Raw genomic sequence first — 21,646 nt, forward strand, 5'->3', positions numbered from 1 at the left:
TATAGAAACACTCACATGTAGGCACTAAATTTCTGAATTTATTATCGCTTTGAATTCTTTGAGGGAATAAATCTGCAGATTTTACAAGATCCTGGCCTGAAGAGCAGTTTTGATTTCTTCTCTTTTCATGCATATCATAATTAATTTTTAAGGTGACTGAAGAATCCCCCCAGTCTCCTCCCCAGTGCACTCCTTCAGAAAATGCAATTTTTTAGACGAAAATGCAAAAATCTGGACAACTGAAGACAAACTCTTGCTGTGGGTGTGAAAGAGAAGCACGTGGTGGGCCCTGCCTGATAATTTTGGAGTGGTGGCATGAAGAGGTGTCCCTGTGCTTGACATCACCCTCTGCTACCAGCCAGTTTCTCCCAGAGCTTGGGATCTCTGCTATTAATTGACATTTCCAGGCAGGGTGTTTTCAGGGCATTAATTTTTTTCAGTGATTAGTAGGGATGACGGAAAATTTGGGGCTGGGTTTTTTTGCTGCTGGTTTTTGCTGGGTTTGGGGTTTTGTTTTTTTGCTGGTTGGATTCAAAAGTGAAATGTCATTGCTGAGTGAGATATGGCCCAGCCCTTCTGCTCTCAGCAGGGAATCCCCCCCTCACTGGCACAATATTTTGTCCCCATCATATTTATTCCTTCTCTTCTCCCTCTCTGCCCCCCATGCCAGCATCTCTGCATGCTGAGACCACCACAGAATGGGATCTTCCCACTGAAATTTTTTGCCAGCAGGAAAATCAGCTCCTGTCCCACACAGGGAAATGCTGGAGCCCTCAATGACTCAGGAGCATGGAGGTGAGTGAGGAAAAATCACTTTCTCCAGCTGCCTTTTCTCCATGGAAAAGCTGGTACCATTAAATGGCCGTTTTTTGGTAACATCCTATTCAGAAAAGCTGTTGGTTAGATTTTTCTCCAGAAATCTTCACTTTTACACTGTGTGAGGTTATTCCACTTTGTCCACCCCAGTCCCATGGCCAGTACACAGGGCAAAACTCTCAGAGCAAACCCCTCAGCCCATTTCTGCATCGAATTTCATTCCCAGTCCCTGGATTTATTGACATTATAATGGGCAGCCCACACAAACTGCAGCCACGGGGCCAATTAACGGCACAGACAACTCCAGACATTTGAGAAGTTGCTAAACTCGGTCTTGAAAACGATCTCGGCTCTCTCCCTGTAAAAGGATCTCGCTCTGTCATCGTGCATTAAACTGGAAAGCTTCACGTTGGAGAGCAGCACAAACTCATATCCTGATAAGGCCTCACATCATATTTCAACAGATCCTATCTCCTGTGTCCTCAGTTCCTATCTGCCATGGGAATCTGAGGGGGGTTTGCTGAGGGAAAAGTTGCTGCGGACGCCATAAGAAATTTATTGGTGTGTTTTATTTACGTTTTCTGCCAATTATTGATGTCAGGTTTCCAAGCCAGTGCTGCTGAGTAGACCCTTCCCAAGGAGGGAATGGAATGGGACCTTAGAGCTCACCTCAACATCCAGCTCTGAGATTACATGGATTTAAAGCAGTATTAGAGTCCTGTTCCCAAACAAGATCCAAGTGTTGGACTCAACGATCTCGGAGGTCATTTCCAGCCATAACAATTCCATAATTCCATGGCTGTGCTCATAAATCTGGCCATCAGTCAATCATTACCATGAAGTCCACCCCAGCAGGCCCCGACATGATTTTTCATAAACACAACAGCAAAATTACCTCAGCCATGCTTTTCCTCCCAAATTCCAACGCGGAGACTCAAATTGACCGAAACATTTGGAAAAAGTTGTGTTGATTTCTCTGAATTGTTCTCCCCATCAAAAGCCTTTTGAAGGTCACCACCTTCTTTTTGACATTCATGGAAGCATTGCAGATAATGCCATGGATTCCTTTATTTTAAAAAAAGTTCAAAGGTCCATTAAGGCCTTCCATGCCGTACAAAAGGCTCAATCCAACGGAAACCATTTTTCTCCCCCAATTGTTTGGAGCGGCAAGAGAACCAAACAATCTGTTATTCACACAGATCTACCCAGGAACGTGTTTCCCGTGCCCAAGACGTCCATGCTGTGCCTTAACAAAAATAACTTTCCACTGGGCTGCTTGAAAACATTAAATTTATCCATAAGCAAGAGTTTTATACATAAATCTGGGTAATATTTGTAATTTGTCGTGGGTGAGATTTGAGATCGCGGGGTACAGAAGAAAATGCGTTGTCCGAAATTCAAGTCCATATTTCGTACCTTAAGCTCATGGCTCCCTTATGATGATGTCGAAAAATACACTGAAATAACAGAATTGGTGTGGGCTGGCCATTTTTTCTTGTGCAATTGTCCAGTTTTAAGCCAAATCTTTGCTTTCCCACCATGACTTTTGAAAACAACATCTTTCGGCGCTTTTGAAGGGACCTGCCTTGAACGGAGCTCGCTGTTCCCCCATCTCGTCTGTCCAAGCTGCCCTGTGTAATACCAATGTTATTTCCTTGATATTATAAATAGGATTTGGGTTGAATATGAATAAACTCATACCCCTTGGTATGCTTTGTAACTCTAATCAGCGTTTTCCTGCGAAAAGAAAAGGGCAAAAAAAAAAAAATAAAAAGGAGGAATGTTTATGTGGAAAATAAAGAGGTGCTAATTTTATCTTGTGAAAGTGGATATCTCCTTACGTCCCTCCAACTTCGAGGAAGATAACCAGAATGTATTATATCATCTAAATCCAGCATCCTAGGAGATCAAACAGAATAATGTACACATCTGCCAGGGCTGATTGAAGTATTGCTGGTGCTCACTTCCGCTTCGCTAAGTATGTGTTTCATTGATAGACGGAATTTGCCACCACCATGAAAGAAACTCCAAGTCCTCTGTTTGTGCCAGTTGATTTCTGTGATATCTCGGAGGCTTTTAAAATAGGGCTCCAAAATAGATGTGCCCTTGTCACCCCTGTGTTTAAGCTCTCTCCAACAGGAAATGGCACGGGTTCAAATTTTTTTCTGCTGGAAGCCACATGGAGATAGATAAGAATCATGTCTTGTCTATGACTAAGCATTGACATTTAAATGTTTAAATTATAGTCAAAATGATCCATGGTGAACCCACCTGAGACTATTTTTCTTTGTCTCAAGTCCTACTTTCGAGCCTCTTGAAAAGGAAGGTGGAGCTCTCGGGGTTGTGACATGACCATGTTATGGGAAGGAAATGGAAGTTTGCTTTATTGTTGGTCTTCAAAGACGGTTTTGCTACCGTGCACCACATCATCTCCACCAGTTTATCCCTGGCTTCTCCATCCTCAGGATGGTTGGTTTAAAGCACCAGGTTTAAAAGGCAGGATGGATGAAAAAGGTTTTCGCTTTGCCAAATCCCAGATGTCGGCTTCAACACGCCTGGAAAAAAAAATATATATATTAAAAAAAAAATGAGTGGTATTTCCTTGGAACTGCTGTTTCTTCTAGAGGCAGAGGGCAGCTGGAGGGGTGAGGAGGGCTGGGATGTTTATGAAGTGTGCAGGGAATTTGGAAGGAAGCTCACTGAAGGAGGACAGATGGCTGGGGGAGCTGGCAGCGTGACACTGAGCCTTTCACTTCTGGGTCGCCCGGTTCAAGCGCAGCCTTGGTCAAGGATGGCACGGAGCCATCTCCAGCAAGAGGCTCTTCCATGAGAAACGTGGCTGCTGAGGAGCAGCTCCTTGCTGGATGGAGGAGAGGGACAGCATCTTTTATTCCTGATCCATTGGGGAGAGGCTTGGGAAATGTGAGGGGTGTACAGCAGGGACTGGTTCGCTGGCATGGGCTCATGGCATTGTCCAGGCATCACCTCCCCAAGCCAAGAACAGGGATCCCCATGGCACTGCTGGGAGTAGGAGGAAGCATCCCCAGAAAGGAAGATGTGTGTCCACCTGCTAGCACCAGCCCCGGATCCCAGAAAGGAAAATTTCCTTTTATGTCTGTTTAATTCCTAACAATATTCCCATTTTCCCCAGGTGGACCCATGGAGCAGCATCTCCTTTTATTCCTGGAAAACAAGAAATCCCTTTTGTACACTCAGATCCAACCTCACTGGAACTGTGGTCTCATGGAAACTATCCTGGTGTGTTTGGAGATTACTCCATGTTTAACCTCGCTTTATTGTTATTCTTTAATTTCACTCAAAAATACCCAAGGTTTGGAGGACTTTGGACTTTTAAGTTGCAAAATAATTTTTCTGATCACTCTTGGATTTTAGTTAGTGCAGCAGGAGAAGGGAAAGGGAAAGGGAAAGGGAAAGGGAAAGGGAAAGGAAAAGGAAAAGGAAAAGGAAAAGGGAAAGGAAAAGGAAAATTTCCTTGATTAGGAATATTCCCAGATCTTAAAGCAAAAATTTTTGTTTGCAGAACACCTCTCTTTTTTTGCATAAACATTATTCCTATGCATCCATTAGGATCTTACCAGCTTAGCTTCAGGAAAGTTCATTTCACAGTTCGAGTTATTGGGACATTTGATATATTCGGTCTCTTATGACTTAAACATTGTTTGGGGAATCCAGCAAGCCCAGTGGAATCCCACAATGGCTCTTCACAAATTAAATTTTCACAGGGCAACAACAGCCAAAGGTAAATGGGAGGGAAGAGCTGCTGCTGGGATTCTCCAGCTGGGGGACTGGGGTTTGGCAGTTTAATACAGAAAATTATCAACCCAATCACAAGTTTATAGCTCTGCTGGCAGCTGGGTGGTGTCTGACATGGATTTGTCTTCTCACAGACATCTCTGGTGCCTGAGATGTCCAGGAATGTCCATATCCTTAAGCACAACTAGGCAGATAGAGTAAGGAATTAGGCTGCCAGGAATTTGCATTTTCCAAGCTGAAGTCACTGACAAAAGTATCTGGTAGGAGAAGGATTGATCATCCAACAAAAGTCAAGCAGAGAGAAAGCTGACTCTGGAATAATGGGCAAGAAACTTGGAATATGAATTCCCACAGTTCTGGAGTCCAACACTTCCATGAGGAGTGTTTGGATCGGTACCAAAATCACTGAAGCTGATAAAAAAATCCATGGAATATTCATCCAGCTTTAGAGTGAGCCACAGAACTCAAATGCCTCTTGCTGGGATAACAAGTGATGGACTCATGTCAGTCTTAATTCCCTGTTTAATACTTTATGTTTAATGTTTATTTTTATTAATGCCATTCCTTTGTTGGGAAGAATGACATGTAAAGAGAAAGGGGAAAAAAGAGAGAGAAGGATATTTTGTGGCTTTGCAGGGGAATTTTTCTGTGCAAGGGGATCATCCCACCAGCAGAAGGAGCTCCAGCTAAAATCCTGGCTCTGCTTATTTGGTCCTGATGAAGTTTATGGACCTCAGCAGAGAACAAAGGGAAAAGGTGAAACAGCCACATTCAGGAGCAGAGAAAAGTGGGATGGAGCTCCAGGCAGAGGAAGGACCAAAAAGTGATGTGGGCACAGATGAGGGTGTTGACACATCCTTGTCCTCAGGAACCATGACCTTCTGGACTGCTTTCCAAAGCAGAGGCTGGTAGGATTTCAGCAGGATGTTGCCATTTCTGATGGGTCCTGCTGACAGCTGACTGGTGGGATTGGCACCCAAGCAAGGAACAAGACCCAAATTTCTGCTTTCCATTGGCTTTGGAGATACAAAGTGGCACAAAGGGAGCGTTGCTTTTTCCAGGGTGAGGAATCATCTCTGCCAGTGTTAACTTTTGATATTAAACAATGGAAGAAAGATAAAAAAGAGAAGAGAAAAAATTTTAAAAGCTATAAAGGTCAGAGGAAATTATCCAGTTAGTATAAATTAATATACTTATTATTATTATTATTATTAGTCCAGCGAAGTTCTTAGGTTTAAGGAAAGAAAATAAAACCAAAGGACACCAAGCCAAGAATCAAAGTGCCTCCAGCAGGTCTTTACAATTATCCAATGTTTCTCCTCGAACAAAACCAAGTAATGGGATATGGGAAATACAAAATATCCTCCAACAAAGAACCAGGAATGCCTGCAGTGCTGAATTCCATAAATAAAACACACTCCTTGGTTTAAAGCTGATAAAGCTGCTCTTCTGCCACAAGCTGTTCCACAGGCTGCATTTCCCTGCAGAAAGTTATCCACAAGGAATTAGCTCCCTTATCCTTTGTTTACGTGTATTGATGATAGTGCAAAGGCACTAAAGAACTTTGATAGGAGATTGTTACTCCCGACTCACTGAGACACTGCAAAAATCTTCCCCTGGAAGACAAGAAAAGTCCATAAATTGCACAGCATTTTTTCTGCAAGTTCATGCTAATTTACTCTTGCATCATTCATGAGCCACAAAATGCCCTGGGGTGTCTTTAGAGATATAATTGTTTTTAGAACTAAATAAATTCAAAAGGCAGGAGGGATATTCCTCATTAACTTCCTGATTTATAATGCCAGAATCCTTTACTCCCTTATCAAATCACTGCACAGGAAAAATGAACAACAAGATAAACATGAAAAGGAGCAGCAGTGTTTTGCTGATTTAAATACCTCTCATTTTTAAAAATATATATCTTATGGATATATGTGAATATATAACATATAAGCACATATGAAAAGGGAAAATATCTGTCTTTCCTCGTGCAGGAAAAAGAAGCAATTGGAAGAAGCAACTCTTGCTGCTCTTCCCCTCTCGGCAACACTTCTGAGGTTAAAGGAATAAAAATCCATCAATTTGTACAGGCTGACCTTGCAGTGTTGGGTTTTAGCTGAATTCAGATGTGCAGGATTAACCCAGCAAAGTTTACATGACATTGATTTAAGAGCTGCCTTACGGGACCTTCCAGCGAGTTCCATTAATCGGAATCTTTAATCGGGCCTTGGGATGAGGAAAAAAGTTGCTCAGCAGACGTGCAATGTATGATAAACAGATGTGCCCATGCCTCAGACAAACCCAAATGCAGCCAGGGATCACCAATCGAGGACATGGTTTGGGGCAGGGAGCAGTTCCTCAGCCACGGTTTTGCTGAGATGGAGATGGGATGGAGATCTCCAAGCTGGAAATTTCTGGGATTTCTCATCTCCCATTGAGTGTTCAGGAATCACCCAGGAGCACCAGTTTGGGGAGGAATGACTATGTGGATGGTTATAACCCCAAAAAAAGGCAGGATTGATCAGCAGAGACTTGGAAGGGTTTTAGTGAGAGTCACAGCAAGCAGGGAATGACCTGGTGGTCACAGCACTGGAGTGGGAAAGGACGTGGCTCTGTCCCCAGCGTGGGATTCCTTGATGAATTTTGCACTGCAAGTTCTCCAGCAAAACACATTGAGTCCTTGGAGCAGAAACTTCATTCCAGTTCTGGATTTGTCATTTCAGTTTGTTTTTTATTTTTAATATTGGTTTCTCTCACTCAATATCTCATCTCCTCCACAGTCAAATTTAAACCCCCTTTTTTTACTTTCTTTTTGTCTACCAATTTTCTTTCCCCGTTATCTTCTTCTAATGCAACTCCTTTTTCTTGCACCCTTCACACAGCAGCCTGGTCACTTCATTTACCATTGAAAGGTACCAAAAAACATCTCCTCACCCTTGGGTCTCACGCCTGAGTCCTGGATCTCTTGGAAAATCCCACCCGAACTCCCTTGACCCCAGCTGGAGCACACCCAGCCCAAACCAGCATCTCCAGGGAAGCCAGCTGTCAAATCCCAGCAGATCTCCCAGGCAAAACACAATTTTTCAACTGTTTATCGCCCTGTTGTGCTGGGGTAGCTCTCTGCAGGGACAGGAAAAGGGCAAACAGCCTCTGGAAAGCCAACGCCTGCCAAATTCCCGCTCATTTCCACAGCACGGCCGTGCCAGGATTTCACGCAGGAAAGCCAGCCGCGGTTTTCCGACGTGAGCTTGAAGACCCATTTCCTGAGTTATTAGGATTGAAATTCCACAAAGAATAATAGGAATATGAAATCAGGCTGGGGTAAGGGATGCGTGCATGGAAGGATGTCACCCAAGGAGGTAAAATTTCCACCCATTTCTGAATGACAAGATGAAAAATTTTAGAGCAGGAGTTATTATCAACTCAAAAATGGTATGGTTGCCCCATCCTCCTGAATTGCACCAAATCCAACTGGTTTTAGCTTTAAAACTCCATGGAAACCTCTCTTGATTGCCACAAACCTCTCTTACCCTGAGCAGGATCTTTATGGCAAGAGTTTACACGTGGGAGCCAACTTGCAGCTCAGAATTTGGCCCATTTCTTTGGAGGACATGCCAGGAGTAGCCTGTGATGTTGTTTGGTCTCTGGAGGCAGCCCAAATGAGAGCAGAACAAAGCTTTGATGCAAATGAAAACCTACCAGTGAGTGCAGCTAAATAAAGAAAAAAAATGATTCTTTGTTATGGAAACCAGCAGAGGAAATCTTGAATTAGTCAGTGCATCGTGACCTCTCTCTGCCCTCCTGAAAAATGCATTTTCTTAAAGACTTTGGACTTTCCACTGCCAAAAGGGAGAAACTGTGCGACATTTCCAGCCACCTGGTGCAAAGCCCAAACTTTATTTAGCAGGGGGGAAAAAAATCATCATTATTGTACAATAAATGTTAAAAAAGACGTGAGTAAAAAGCACAATTTGTGCAAAGCTGAATAATTTTGAGTGGTTACATCCAATCATGGCACAGACAGGAAAAGCTTGAGTTGATCTTGTGAATGAAGCATGTGGTAATTGTTTCCGTACATCCTCGTTAAGATGAAAAGCTACACAAATAAACAACAACAAAAGCTGCTCTGTGCCAATCAGGGGCTCGTTCCAAAAGAAATTTAAAAAAAAAAAATCTAAAAAAGGGAAAAAATCTGGCTCGGAATAGCTATTCCCATGCTTCCTACTAGGAGGAGTCATGGATTGATGGGGGCTACAGGAGGTGGCCCTGCAGGTTTTGCCTTTTCCCTGGGTCGCGCTCGGGCAGCACCGCTCTGGCACGAGGCTGGGCTGGGAGTGAGTCAGAGGAAGGTGAGGAAGGACATGGAGAGAACCAGAAGTGAACGGGGAAACACGACAATTAACACCGGGGAAGCTGCCCTTGGGGGACCCAGCGGAGCCACAACAGAGAGGAACCTTCTCCAGACGAGTGAATAATGGCGCCGCCACCCACCAGGCTTCACCGCCACCGACGGGGGCTCACCAGAAAGGTCCCTTTGAAGCTTTGAAAGGGACAGGGCAAAGGTGACCTCCACGCAAGTTCCAGGATCCCTTCCTGCAGCAACTGCCTGCCACAGCTGTGTCCCTGGGATGGGGACCTCTCTAATTCGGAGCTGGAGACGATCCCCAGCTGACATCCGCAGCGCTGGCTGAGGGCTGCACAAAGAGCTGTGTACTCCCCATAATTGTCCTCCTTATCAGTGTGGGTGAGTGTGCAGTAGTCTAAATCACACAGTCATGACACTCCACATGGCTGAGCAGGAAGAGCCCACTTGGCCCGGGCTAGATTAGTCTAATCCCACCTCCCTTGTTCTGTCATAATACCCCTCCATCCCTTCACTCCCTATAAAAATATCCAGCTGTTGATTAAAATTAGTGAACTGTTGGCTTTGGGAGTCGAGTTGGCAGCTTATTCTCTGTATTTCCTAGATATCTCTGGATGAATTCCCCGTTTACTCGGCGGCCTGATCCTGTGAACTGCCAAGCTCTCCCAGGCGGGCGGGATCAAGCCTTGGCTCTCGGGATAAATCAGGGCTTCCTCCTGTTCCTCCCCACCAACCTGCTCCCAGCACTGACATCTTCCCTCCACGGGTGTCAGGCTGCCTTGGGAAAGAGAAAAACAAGCGTTGGCCCGTTAGCTGGGTGCTCTCAAGAGTTCCACTCCTTTGAAAAGGGGGACTAAAATAAAAATCTGGCTTAAAGCCCCCCACCCCTCTGCAGGCTGTGACAGGATGCTGGAGGAAGCCACCAGGCTCTCCTCAGCACTACATCTTGTCCAGAAATCCCAAGCAGGCTGCAGAACACAAGGATTTTGAGAAAAATGCTGTGAAATGTGAAATATTTCCGTGTCTCAGCCCGGATTCATCTTGCAGAGCCTTTGCTGTGGCAGCAAGAGCTTGTAAAGAAAAAAACTGGGGTGGGGGGAGAACAGCCCATGCAGAGAGAAAACAGATAAAGTCATGGGGGCAGTTGGAGGAATGTTTTGGAGAGGAGGATTCATTTTTTTTTATTGGTTTTCTTCCTGCAGATTCTTTCTGGAGGGCTTGGAGAAATGCTGGGAATCCTCAGCTGGTGCATGTTGCTGCTAGATTTATTTTCCACCAGCAAAGGATCTGCCTGCAGCTCTGTGGAGTCCTGGGAAGTTGGTGGGAGATTCTGGCTTTTCCTAGAAGGACCAGGTGGCTCAGGACACCACCACTGCAGAGCTGGACCTCAAAGTAGCAGCAACCTTCTGTTTACAGCCATGACTGCCCCAAATCCAGGGTGCAGTGGGAAAATAACCAACCTCTGTGACTCCATCCCATCCTGAATGGGATCACCTGGGTCTGACCAAGGGAAAGTAGAGAGATGTCACCTCACAGTGTCCCTAAAGCAGGAGATGGCCATTAAAACCACTGTGCCTGTCCCCACTGTTGGGACCTCACCCAGTCCAAACTCAGACTGATTGTTCCAGGAAGGTGGTGCTGGAATTTAATACAACTTTTCTAACTTTTCCCATTGAAAAGGACCTTGCAGCTCTGGTTTGTCAGCAGCAGTGTACAAGGAACAGTTTTGAGGAAATCCTTCCCTACAGAGCTGGAATTCCAGCAGGAGTACAAGGAGGATCAAGCTGGATTCCACAGCTCAGGCTGGGGGTCAGAGGTGCTGTCATTCAGCTATGAAATCTTTATTATAATTTTCAAAGGGAAGTACAAAGTCTGCCATGGTCTGTACAGGAATAAAATCGGTCTTCAAGACATTTTGATGATTTATTTTTTAATATCATGCTCGCTATAATATGTTAAAAGCATAGAATTATGGAATTGTTGAGGATGGAAAAGACCTCTGAGACAGCCCAGAGAGGATTTGTGAGCACACATCAATCTCCTGGGGCACCATGGAGAAAGACAGGGTAGGAATAATTTGCAAAATATTTTCTTAAAGATGTTTTTCCCCAACCTTCCACTTTCTTCATTCACTTCAGTCCATTTTCTGAGTGAGCACGAGGATGTGGGGTCTCCTGGGATAGCAAGGGTGAAGGCATGAGCTAAGGGGAGTCAAGGGAAAAGACCCACCAGAGTGGATGGACAGGGCAGGGCACCTCCTGGAGAAATCATTCCAGGAGAACTGGATCCTTTCGGACGTGCTTGGGTGAAGAAACCTAAAAAAGAGGATTTTCCTAGTGCTGAAAGCCAGATTCCCACCACACAGGGCTGCAGGAGCTCCCTCCTGGCACAGGGGGGACACAACGTCAGAGCATTCTGGGATTTGTCAGGATTCCAGCACTCTGCTCATTGCCCACTTATCCCTTCAGTCCCTGAAGCAATCTGCTTTTGGTGTGTCATTAACTTATCAGCTCGGCCTCAATTTATCTGCATTCACCAAGATCTGAAGTTGTGATGTTTATTCCCACCACTCCGTGGGCGGAGGGAGATCCGCTGTGAAGATTTTCCAGCAATTCCCTTTGTGCTCCTTTTGGACCAAAGGCTTTGGATGCAGCTGCACAACTGTCATCGGGTCCCTGGGCAGGAGAGGAGGGACAGCTGAGGGCCTGAGCCCCAGCAGGAATCACATTCAAGCCCTAAAACAATCTGATGGGCACTGGAAGAGTCATCTTTTCCAAAGGTCCCACGGAATTTGGTGCCGACAAACTTCGGCCTCTGGCGTGGAAATTGAACAGGCTTAGAAAATTGAACAGGCTTAGAAAATTGAACATGTTCCTGCCTCACACCCTTTGGAACCTGCCAAGAGCCATCTCAAATAATTGGCTTGATGCTCTGCAGGATTTTCAGTCTCCTAAAAAAAGAGAAAGGCACAGGAAAAAAGCGGTTTGCAGGATTTAGAGCAGATATCTCGAATGATGGAGGTGATGGTTTCCCAAGGAAAGAGTGTCAAAGAGTTGTGCTCATCAGGATGGACACCAGTAATAAAAATTCCCAGGGAAAGGAACAGGAAGTGGTGCCTTGGGTCATGCTGATTGCCATGAGATGACTGGGAGGAAAATTAAACATTAAAACCCATGGAAGTGGTGTTTTCCTTTCTGTTTCCCACCCAGCTCAACGTGTACATCCCTAAACTTTCCCGAATCATGATTTCCACCAAAATTTTGCTTGCCTCCAGCAAGGGCAGCATGACCTGCAACATTCCTGGCAAAAAAACACCCAAAAAACCAACAAAAACCACCCAGCAAGAGGAACACAGCAAGGATTTGCAGAGCAAACACAATTTTCTGCCTGTGAACCCTATGGCCAGTTCAAAATCCATGAACACAACCCATGGAAGAAAGGGAGACCATGGAAGGCATTTGGAGAGCAGAGGACCAGAGCTTTGCAGAGCAATTCCGAGCTCAGGGTGGATTGGAAACACTGACACTGAGCAGGAAAGCACAGAGGAGCTGCAGGATTTCACTCGTGCAATGCCCACGGCTTCTCCTCCTGGAGTTTCTTTGTTCCCTCACTTTGGATCCAAATTGCTGAGTGTGCCAACCACATTGCCATAAATGACTGTATTTTCCACAAAACCTCCCTTTGCAATCACCACTGAGGAGAATGTAGGAAATTTTGGGAGTTTTTTCCCAAAATAATAATGAATATTCAGCCTGCGTTCGACAACCCTGTGCAAGAGTGAGTCTAGAGCAGATTTCGACAGAGGGGGACAATCTAAACAGCTTTTATTTTATTACCCTGATATGTTTAACTTTTTTCCACCCTTTTTCAGAGACTGGAACTGTAGGATTTGCCCTTTGCAGCTGTATGAACTGTATGTTAAGAGTAACAGAGCTGTCTCAAATCCCTTTGTATTCCAGGGACATTTTTCCAAGGCATTTTGTCTTCGTAACAATACCCAGAGCTCCCTAAATTTTGGGAAGGTCATTTGTTTCCTAGCAGAGAGATTCCCTTATCCAGAGCTTACTAGAGCCCAAACAACAATTTATAAACTCTAAGCTCCTTTCTCCTTCAAGATGAAGTGCTTTAGTGTTGAAGCCAAACTAAATCTTTAAATGGTATAAGAGGCATTTGGATTTTTTTTCCCTGCCCAGCTGACAGTAGGTTTACAGTTTATAATCTGGCCTTTGTAAAGGCATTTGTCAGCCTGGATATTTCATTTTAAAACGCGACCACCCATGAGGACACACAGACAGGAAGCGTTTGTTCACTTGCACCAACAGCCCATTTGAAGGTTGGCTGCAAAATAACATAATTTAGTCACAAAGGCAAACTTTTTTCCTTTTTTTTTCTTCTTTTTTTTTTTTTGGTGCATTATCTCCCTAACATCTCGTTTTAAAAAGCAGCTTTTGTTTATGGGAAGCCAGCCCTCCACTCTAAATTTGGAAATTCGACGTATTCCCCTAATCCCCACGTCCTCTCAGGGATGCTGGCTGTGCATCTTTGGCCTCCCAAAAGACAGAGCTGCTTTTATCTTCTCTCCCAGGCTCCCCAGTTTAACTGCCCCACCAGAGGAAGAGGAGTCTTAGCACTCCAGGGGCAGAGGGGAAATGTTCAGCCCAAGTTAACAATTTCCACTGCACCAGAATTACCCACTGCAAGAGCTGCAGCTTCATGCCCATCTCATTTTTTTCAGATGTGTTTCCACCTTTAGCACAGATTTGGTCATGCCAAACGTTGGTTGCTTTTGCAATTGAATCTGTCTTATATTTTATAAGAGGATTTCAGTTCTAAGATTAAGGTATGTCTTCATCCCTCCCATCTGGGACTTGACTTTTTCTTTTAAAGAAAAGAAGTGAGTGCACTAGTAATTAACCAACACCAAACCCACCGCACTCATTAGTACATTAACCAAGAAATCTCAAAATTAAAAAAAATCCTAAATTAACAGCCCAAAACCACTACATCAATCCAAAAGAGAAAAGCAAGAAGTAGGATTTGAAGTTAAAAATGAGTGGCCTCCACTTCTTGAATAGATGAGTTCGTGTCTCCATGCCTGGGGCTGAGGGGGAGGAAGGCCAGAGCAGAGGGGCTCTTCCAGTCAGTACCACACAGAATATTGCATTCCTTCCTCCAGCATCACAAGTAACACTCACTTTTTATCTCTATTGCTCAAAGGTTTAAAGGGAGGAAATAGTTCCAGCAAGTGATAAAGCTTTCAGCTTTTTTTTATTTAACTCGGTTGCAAAATATAACAATAAATAATAATTACCTCAGACACCCATGGCCTGGGGTTTAGCTCTGTGTCCCCATCACTTGGGAGACAGACCCCTTTTAGGAGCTCAGAAGTTTTAAGAGTATTCTGAGCTTTTCAGCCCCCAAAATATTTGCAGTATTTGCAATCCTTTTAATTCCCTACTTCCTACTGGGTCCAGCAGTTTCTTGTCACCCTGGAAAGTTTTGCAACCTTTTGGTGTTCCTTAGCTGCTGGTACAAACTATGATGTTCAAGGAATCTTCTACAGCAGAAACCATCATGATAAAAATAAATTTTAAAAAATTAAGAAAAAAAACAAACAGGGGACTGGAAATTCTCTAATTCGTGGACTCTCAGAATGGTTTGGCCATCCAGTGCCATGGGCAGGGACACCTCCCACACTGTCCCAGGTGGCTCCAAGCCCTGTCCAGCCTGGCCCTGGACACTTCCAGGGATCCAGGGGCAGCCACAGCTGCTCTGGGCACCCTGTGCCAAGATCTCTCCACCCTCACAAGAAACAATTCCCACCCTTTGAGCCCCCTCAGCCATATCTGATGGGTTGCACAAGAAAAGTGCAAGAGCTGGTGATGTCTCCAGCACCAAAGAGGATTTTGAGAAAGTTTGTAGGGAGAGATACAAACAAAAACCTGGGAAAAACAGCGAGACAACATCAAAAGGGCAAGAGGAGAATATCTGTGCCATGAGAGGGGGAAAAAACACCCCAGGCAGGCTATTTTAAGTGCTCTCTTCACATCCCAAGTGCCGCTGTTGTTTTGCCCCAGCCCTGCAGCTCTGCGGCACCGTGCTGCCAGCACAATGCAAGCCAAGGGAAACCTGCTCTGTGTCCAGCTGTCCTCCTGCTGCAAGCCTGGCTTCGTTCTGCACGGATCTGACAGTCCAGAGGGTTTCTGCTGCCTCCAGGCCCCATTTCCTGGCTGCCAGCAGCAGTTCTGCCAGGGCAGGGGTGCAGGACGTGCCTGGGGTGCTGCTGCTGTTTCTGGCCATACCTGAGCCCGTCCTCTCTCCAAACTTGGGCTGGGAGGCAGCTGCGGTCACCAGGTTGAGCCTCTCGCTGTTCATAAGCCTTTCCAGGCATCCTGGAGAGCAAACACACTTTCCAAAAGGGATTTCTCACCGTTGCTGATGGCTCAGGCCATGCTTTTAGTGGTGGGGCTGTGCAATGTAAGCTCAGGGAAGGAAGATTGTGTTTCCCTCTCTCATCAGAACACGTTGTGCTAATTCGCATCGTGCAGTCAGGACAAAAATCACCCTTTTGTCTCTTCAGAGGAGGTGTTGGAGTCTGCAAAATCTTTAAGTGGACTTCAGCACACGTGGTGGTGTTCACAGGGGTCCCAGGATGAGGGAAGAGATGAGAATCTTGACCCCATGTTTTATTATTTTATGATATATGTTATATTAAAAGAAAATTATAAACTAGAACTATACTAAAAGAATAGAAGAAAGGATTTCATCAGAAGGCTGGCAAGGGACAGAAAGGAATGGAATGCTAATAAAATCTTGTGACTGACCAGGGAGTCTGAGAAGGCTGGGCTGTGATTGGTCATCAAGTGAAAACAACTCACATGGCCCAATCAAAGATGCACCTGTTGCATTCCACAGCAGCAGATAATTATTGTTTTTCTTTTCCTCTGAGGCTTCTCAGGAGAAAAAATCCTAGCAAAAATATTTTTCATCAAATCTGTCCGTGACAAGCACGCGGGGTTGGATTCAACCCTGCTGCTGGAGGTGCTCTCCTGCCCCGCAGTGCCCAGCCCAAACACCAAAGCTGGAGGAAATGTTTGTCCTGAATATGAAATGTGTCTCTGAGGTGAAACAAACCCTTGCTGAAGCATTTGAGCCTGATCCAGACCCAGGGAAGGAGTAATCTGTGGAAGTGGAGGGGGGACACCTCGGAGAGTGGTCCAAGAATAGAACCAGAGAGTCGTGGAACGGTTTGGGTTGGAAGGGGCTTTAAAGATGCTCCAGTTCCACCCCTGCCATGGCAGGGGCACCTTCCACTGCCCCAGACTGCCCAAGAGCTCCAGCCAACCTGGCCTTGGGCACTGCCAGGGATGGGGCACCCACAGCTTCTCTGGGCAAACTCTCCCAGTGCCCCACCACCCTCGCAGGGCAGAATTCCCTCAGTCCCATCCACACCTACGAATAAACCCCCACCAAAAGATAACCTGAGTTCCCCTTGCACCCAGATGAAACCTGGGGCTGTGTAAAATCCCAGGGTGCTTCAAATACAACCCCCAAGTGGGCAGAAGTGGGGCTGGGGCTGTCCTTGGCTTTCCCTAATCCACATCCCTCCTCCCTCGGTGTCATTCCCTCCTCCAGCATTTCCATCTGCTGCTGAGAGCACCCTGGATCCCCAGGTGAGGGCTGGCTCAAAGCTGCTGCTCCAGTCCTGGGAATTTAAAAAGTTTTAATCTCACCTGTTAAAGACAGGCAACAGCCAGCACTGAACCAGGACTGGTTGGTTTATAGGGAAGAGCATCAGGAAGGCTCCAACACCAGGAATACTCCACTTTTTGTGGAGCCAGACAGTAATTTAAACCAGAATTAACCCATGGGAAACACTGAGGTTTCCCTTTTCCTCTGGAATAACAAAATTTTTGTGTTCTAGAAACAAAAATTGCTTTTTCCTCCAGAACTGCTGCATCCCTGCATGGATCAATGCCAGCCCTGGGATTGATTTCCACATTATCATCTCCTCATCCCACATGACTCTTTCAGCAGCTTTTCCTCATTTCTTCCTGGCACAGAGATTCCATAATCAATAACCCACATAAACTTTGGAGACAACTCCAAATTCACTTCCCCCTTTTCTGAAGACATTCAAAGCCAATACCTTTTATTTTCCATCCCCTTGCAGAATTCGAATGCAAAGCATTATTCTGCATTCTCATGGCACTGAGGAGGGGAGGAGGAATTGCCTTTTCCAGCGCCTGGAGCTGATACAAACCCCACTGGCCGAGGCTGTGCTGTTAATTGGAGCTCAGCAGTGGGGATTTAGGGATGTGACCCCCTGCGCCTGGGAGCAGCCTGGGGAACCTGAGGAATCTCCGCTCCCTGCCCCTCGCAGCCCCTCGTTTCACAGCTCCAGATGGAAAACTCCCTGCTTTAGTCCGAGCTGGGACGTATTGTAAGGCATGTCCAGGGATGTGAATTCAGACCAAGCCATTCCAGGCCAGCTCATCCCTCCCATTCTCAAAATCGTTGTGTTTTGCAGGAATCTGGGTTTCCCTCAGCCTTGCTGGAGCTGTCTGCACCTCCCTGTGGTTGTTAGGGCTGAGTTTAAGTTTTCTAGGAAACCTGGAACAGCCCCACTGACCCAAATCTTCATTACAGACAATAAAAATTATTTTATAACAATATCTAAACCACTCCACAGTGTTCCAGTAAACAGAAAATTTATTTTGGGTTTGCGTCCCAGCTTCGTTTTTCCTCAAAAAAGACTATTCCATTATTAGTTTAATCCTTATGAATCTTCTTCCCAACACTCAACCTTTATTTATTATTTGTAAGGGGCATCTATCATCCTGCCTTAGAACTGTAAATATTCTACTTACACTGAGCACAGCACATCCTTTCTGTTTAAAATCCAAGCTGGGAGGTTTTATATAAATTTTTTCCTTCCCAAGTTGAAAGGTCCTAAAGATAAACTTGCAAAGATTCCAAAATTGTGAACCACAGCCTGAGCCCATCCTGCAGCCCAGCCCACCCAAGGGATCCCCTTTAAGCTTGGATTGTGGCGGTGTCAACACCCAAAGGATAATCAAAATCAGGAAGAAAAATAATTACCTGGAAAGCAGGTGGCAACTGAGCCTAAATGCAGGGAATGAGAAAAGGAGGGACTCCTGGAATGCATTCTAGGGAAAAATTATTCCATTCACTCTCATGACTGGTCATAAGGCTACAAAGGATTTCATTATAGGGCTGTGACGCAGGAATTTATAAGGACTGGGCACAGGGAGAGAAGACTATCACCCAAATTATTAATCCAAATAATTTGAAGGAGCCACCTGCTCAAACAAAGGCAATGTGGCAGCTTTGAATGGTGCCTGCATCTTTTCTGAGGCATCAAATAAATAAAAAGCAGAATGGGGTGGATTTTCTCCAGGCACAGCTCTGCAGAGTGAGAACCACCTGCTCCCTCAGTCCCCAAAACCCAGTCAGAAACACAGACTCCGTGCCAGTATTTCAGCTTTTCAAGATTAATTTGGTTTTATTTGCTTCATTTCCAGCAGAATGAAACCCAGGATTCTCCTGGCAGGCCCCAAGGGGGCCAATTTATTTTTCATTAGTCCCAAATTGGCCCAACGATGAGACAACTTTTCAAAAGAAGAAGTTTGAAAGTGGCTCCTTTCAGAAGAAAGTCAGAAGGAGGCACTTTGTGGTTTGTTTGGTTTCTTAATGGTTTCTGTCCCCTCTCTGAAATCCTCCTGGCTGCCCAACGCAAACTCAGGATTGATTTTAGTCCAGCCAAAGGTGCAGCTGAACTATTAAATTACATAAAGCAGGAGGCCACAAAGGTCTCCTTGACGCTGGCACTGGCTGTGGTGATGATAAAGTGCTGTTTTCACATGCCTGGGGTCGAATTCAATTTGTAGTGAGGATGGATAATACGAGGATGTGGCTGTTTTCAGTTTTCCCTTGATCTCTGCCCTGGAGTAATGAATCCCAAAAAAAAACCTGTTGGCCCAGTGAGTATTTCCTATCTCAGTACTCCCAATCCCACTCTGGAGCAGCAAGGGGTTAACACCACCCTGACCCAGGGAAGGTTTGGTCAGGAGCAGATCTGTGGCAAAACTGAGTCAGCGTCACTCCAAGGCCGCTCTGCCCTGGTGGCTTGGCCAGCATCCAACCAAAGGAAGAGCACCCACACCAGGTGCCATCACAAGGAGGTGACCCCACACAACTCCCTTAACCACGTTTTTTCTTCAGAGCCCCAAAAATGAGGTTTTTTGGGGGTGTTTTTCCCAGTTTTCCTCCCATTTTCCACCAGGGAGATCTGCGCTTGTGGGTATTTCCTCTCCCAGTGATCCCAATCCCACTCTGGAGCAGCTTTGGGCTGTCACCTCCCCACCTGGCACCCCTGAGCTGTAAAAACCCACCTGGCACCATCCCCACTGCCATCCACCAAGGGGTTAACACCACCCTGACCCAGGGAAGGTTTGGTCAGGAGCAGATTCATGGCAAAACTGAGTCAGCGTCACTCCGAGGCCGCTCTGCCCTGGTGGCCTGGCCAGCATCCAACCAAAGGAAGAGCACCCACACCAGGTGCCATCAACACCCCACTGTGAGGAGGTGACCCCACACCACCCCCTTAACCACGTTTTTTCTTCAGAGCCCCAAAAATGGGGGTTTTTTTGGGTTTTTTTCCCCAGTTTTCCTCCCATTTTCCACCGGGGAGATCTGAGCTCGTGGTGCAGGCACGGAAAGAAGGGGTGAGAGGATGTTTCCCCAGTGATCTCACCAGCCCTGAGTAAATTCTCTGACCAAAAGAGAAGGGCCAAGGGAACAATTTGTGCTGCATCCTTTAAATGCCAGATCTCCATTTGCGAGCAGCGTTACAGGAACAATCAGGGCACTTAATAGCCAGCTGTGAGACCATCAGGTATAAATATTTACAGAGGTCTCTTGCAACATGGACATTCCTCCAGATGCAAGAGGATCCCAGGCGTCCCGTGGCATTTTCACCTTCTGCAGAAAGAGTTCTCTTTCAGGCACGCTCGGCCATAAAACGACAGAAATAGCATTTTATGGAAAACCCACATCTCACCCACCCCTCAGGAGCTGTTCCCTCTCTTCTCCTCTTTTGGAATGGGCAGTTTTCTCTGGTTTTGACTCAAATAGGAGCAAAGGTTGCCCAAGGCATGGAGGAGCAGCGTCCTGTGGAAGGGCAGTGATTGCTGAGGTGTACAAAGGCATGAAATTAAGAGGGATGGGGGGGAATTAAGCAAAAAAAAAAAATCCCTCTTTTATGGCAAAGCCCCTCAAAATAAGAGTTTGAAGCCTTCTTCCTGAAGAGATCCAACAGTCCACAAATCACAGTGCTGGCAGAAGGGGTAGAGGACAATAATAATTTTTGGGGTTAGGGACAGACCCAGGGACACCCAGTCCAAACACAATAGAGACTTTCAGCAAGTGAAAACCAGACCTCCAGCACATCCTGTGCATTGACTAAAACCATTGTTAAAACCATCTCTTGGTTTCTGAGCTCCTTCATCACCTTTTTCTTTATTCTAAATGCAAATTCTCATTCAATACTAGGTTGTGGCTGAGAGACTGGAAATTACCATGGAAGAGTCCAGGTCTTTCCAGATATTCCCTTGTTGTGTATGAAATATAACCAAGGAAAAAGTAACTTCCATGGGGAGGTTTTTTTCTTGATGGGGGAAATGAGGTTTTAGGAGGCCAGAATTACGGAATCACGGTGTCCAACCATCTGCCTGATGAGATTGAGCACGGCCAGGCTCTGCAGCATTCCCAGCTGTGTAATTTTTCACCCCAGACACCAATTTTCACCTGATTTGTAGGACTTTGTGGTGATAATAAAGTGCTCTTGTGTTTATCAGCCTTGGCCAGAATGGGCTGCTGGGTTCAGAAGGGAAAGTTGTCCACTCCATTTCCCTCAAAGGCAGAAGATGTGGAGGGGGTGAGGCAGCACCTCCCACCACCATCAGCAGAATTACTAGGACCTAACACAGGTTAAATCCCAATTAAAACCATGCAGTTTTCCCATTTTTCAGGGTCACCCTGCTCTCCTTCCCCACACACAACAGCATTCCTCCAGCACCAGCTGTGGATGCTCCAGTTGGGATTGGCAAACCCAGCTGCCCACTCCCTCCTTTTACACCTCCAGAAACACCCCCGGCGCTTTGGTGAGAAATGATTGCAATGCAATCCAGGCTGGAGCCAAGATCAAGGAATAATGGCAAGTTTTCCATGCAAATCCTATCGGTGGGTTTCTAAAAAAATCCCAAAAGGTGCTGATTTTGTGCTGGAAAGGGAACAGAAGTCAGCTCACAATATTCCTGCCTGCCTCCCTTTACTGATTCCAGACGCCAGGCCAGGCAGGATCTGGCTATTTTCACTATCATGTTATCACTCCACAACATGTCAGCAAATTCTTGTCCAAACATGATTTTTTTTTCCCAAGCCACGTTTTATCACTTCTTTTCCATAATCATGACTGATAGTGGATCAGAATTGGGCTTGGAGGAGGCACCAGAACAATGAGGTGCCGTCAGCACAGGGAAGCACATCTCCTTCTTTTCCTCCTAAAGCCAGATCCCCTCAGTGCTGAGACGAGGCTGGAGAGCAAAACATGCCCCTCTTTAGGCACCTGAAATTGGAAATAAATCAGGGAATGTCAAAATACGGGAATGT

Source organism: Molothrus aeneus, chromosome 11 (genome assembly GCF_037042795.1).
Source record: "Molothrus aeneus isolate 106 chromosome 11, BPBGC_Maene_1.0, whole genome shotgun sequence".
NCBI lineage: Eukaryota > Metazoa > Chordata > Aves > Passeriformes > Icteridae > Molothrus > Molothrus aeneus.